Here is a 2,557-nt window from a genome sequence, read left to right as displayed (position 1 = left end):
TCTCTCTCTCTCTCTCTCTCTCTCTCTCTCTCTCTCTCTCTCTCTTTCTCTGTGTGCACATGGGAACCTGTCTGTTGCTGTAATAAAACAATGACTGAAAACAACTTGGGCTCACACTCCACTAAGCTACTCCAGGATAAGAACTCAAAGCCAAACCAAAGCAGAGACCATGGAGGAGTGCGACATCCTGGCTTTCTTTCCATACCTCACTTAGCTTGGCAGGATCACCTACCCAGGGGTGGAGCCTTCCACAATGGGCCTGGCCCTCCCACATCAATCATTAACTAAGAAAATGCTCTCAGACTTTGCCCACAGGCCAGTCTGATGGAGGCAGTTTCTCAGTGAGAGTCCCTCTTCCCAAATGACTCTAGCTTGTTTCAAGCGGACACAACCCTAATCAGCCCGTCACCCAAACCCTCCACCCTTGGAAGCATAAATTTCATATATAAACTCCTATCTTCAGATATTTAGGAGCTACACATAATCTTTCCTCTTGCTAATCTGCCTACTGATAAATGTTCTCCACCATGAGAACCTAGCAAGATAGAGGGAAATTTTTCCGCCTGACCTACCTATCAGTATCAATTTCCTGATTCTGGTGGTTGTATTGTGCTGTGTTTATATTGTAGGGCAATGTTGTCAGGAAGAATGTTGGTGTCTATGCACACTCTTGCCACGGGAATTACTGGAATTTAAGTTATGAGATAGAGAAAGCAAACACACTCACCAAAGGAAATGAGTACCTTACTTGGTGATAGAAAGATTTGAAAGATGATGGAAAGAGCGGCCTTGTCATCAGCAGAGTGAATCTCCTCTAAGGCTGACGTCTTAAAGATCCGGGACTTGAGCCCCCATGTTGTCACGGTGAATCATGAGAGAAGCTGGGGTAGAATTTTGAGAGGACTTCCTCACGCCTCTGTGTGGGTCATGGACATTATCTTCTGTGCCCATCCCTACACTCTTCTTGTATTCCCCAGACGGAAGGCAGGAACTGTGTGTGAATCAGCATCCTGCCACGCGGGGTGGGTGGGTGGTGCTTGTCTGTAATCCCAGCATCTGTGAGTCTGAAACAGAATGAGCTCAAATTCAAAGCCCACCTGGACCGCACAGCCTAGACTCTGTCTCAAAACAGACAGAAGCCAAAAGTTCTACGAGCTGGAGAGATGATGGCTCAGGGAGTAAGAGCGGGAGCTGCTCTTCCAGAGGACTGACGCCTTTCTCAGCACCCACACAGCAACTCAAAACCACTTGTAACTCCAGGTCCAAGGAATTTAGTGCCCTTTTCTGCCACCCTCGGGCACTACAGGCACACGGTACACATACATACATACACATACATGCATGCAAATCACTCATACACATAAAATAAATAACTTGTTTTTACTTAGGCAGTCTTTAAGGAAAGTTGTGCATGAAATGCCTCTACTCCTGCATCTGCTTAATTGTTTCCTCCTCAGCTTTGTCCTTCTCCTTCCCTACTTGTTGAGACTTGACTTCTTGCTCCAGGCTCACTCTGTGGTCCAGCTTTAGCCTGGTGATTGCCGCCTTGCTGGGTTGGATGCCCACGTGGACGATTGTGACATTGGCCTTTTCTCGGCTGCATTTGTTCAATGGAGATGATGTGTCTCTTCCTGGATCCTCAGAACACTTTGCCAGTCTGCTGGCCTTCATGGTGTCCTTGGGCGACCTGAACTTCATCACCCTTCCATTTTAAAAAAAAACAATTATTTATTATATGTAAGTACACTGTATCTGTCTTCAGACACCCCAGAAGAGGGCATCAGCTCTCATTATGGATGGTTGTGAGTCACCATATGGCTACTGGGATTTGAACTCAGGACCTTTGGAAGAGCAGTCAGTGCTCTTACCCACTATCCATCTCTCTAGCCCTTCATCATCTTTTCAGTGGGCACAGATGGAACCTTGTACTTCTGTCTCAGCTCTCTGGAAAAGGTGAAGACAAGATCTTCGTCCAAATGTGAGAAGGTGCATTAAAATGCTATTTGTAGTTCTTGACTTGGTCAGAAGTCACAAAAGGATTAAATGTAATTTTAGCACCTGCCAAATAAATATCTTTTAACATTTGGGGTAGATTGTCAATAGATTCTGATAGAGTTCATCTGAGGAGCTCCGCTGATTAGTGTGCCACCAAATTATAGTTTTCTTTTCCTCTACAGAAGGTCTGCTATCAGCTACTTACCTGGGTTTCTCTCAATAGCATCTGACAGAGAGAAGTGTAGAATTGAACAAATTTATAACAGTCCATTTTCCATGACAAATTGCTTAATTTGAGAAACAATTTACATTCTTGGCTTTCTGGTCCCCTGCTGACATTGAGATAAATGCTACTGGTCTTAGGGATTTATTTGAATTCAATTTCACATATTAATGTGATGCACAGAAAATTGTTAGCTCCTCCAGCCTTCGTTCCATCGTTCTCTGGGTACCTCCCTTCCCTGTCTTGGAATCTTGCTGATGCCCATGCATTAGCAAGGTTCAGCCTTCATTTTGATGCACTTAGAAAGCCCAGTGGGGCTCTCGTTCTTCACCCCTCAGG

The 2,557-nt window shown here is 45.0% G+C and overlaps 1 pseudogene; it reads right to left on the bottom strand.

Moving 5' to 3' along the window:
- Window positions 1-1,422: 1,422 nt before the first annotated feature.
- On the bottom strand, window positions 1,423-2,083 carry LOC116075416 (annotated as a pseudogene).
- Window positions 2,084-2,557: the final 474 nt, after the last annotated feature.

Source organism: Mastomys coucha, unplaced genomic scaffold (genome assembly GCF_008632895.1).
Source record: "Mastomys coucha isolate ucsf_1 unplaced genomic scaffold, UCSF_Mcou_1 pScaffold3, whole genome shotgun sequence".
NCBI classification, from domain to species: Eukaryota; Metazoa; Chordata; class Mammalia; order Rodentia; family Muridae; genus Mastomys; species Mastomys coucha.
The sequence above is the reverse complement of the archived record's forward strand: the minus strand, read 5'-3'. Positions and strand labels throughout refer to the sequence as shown.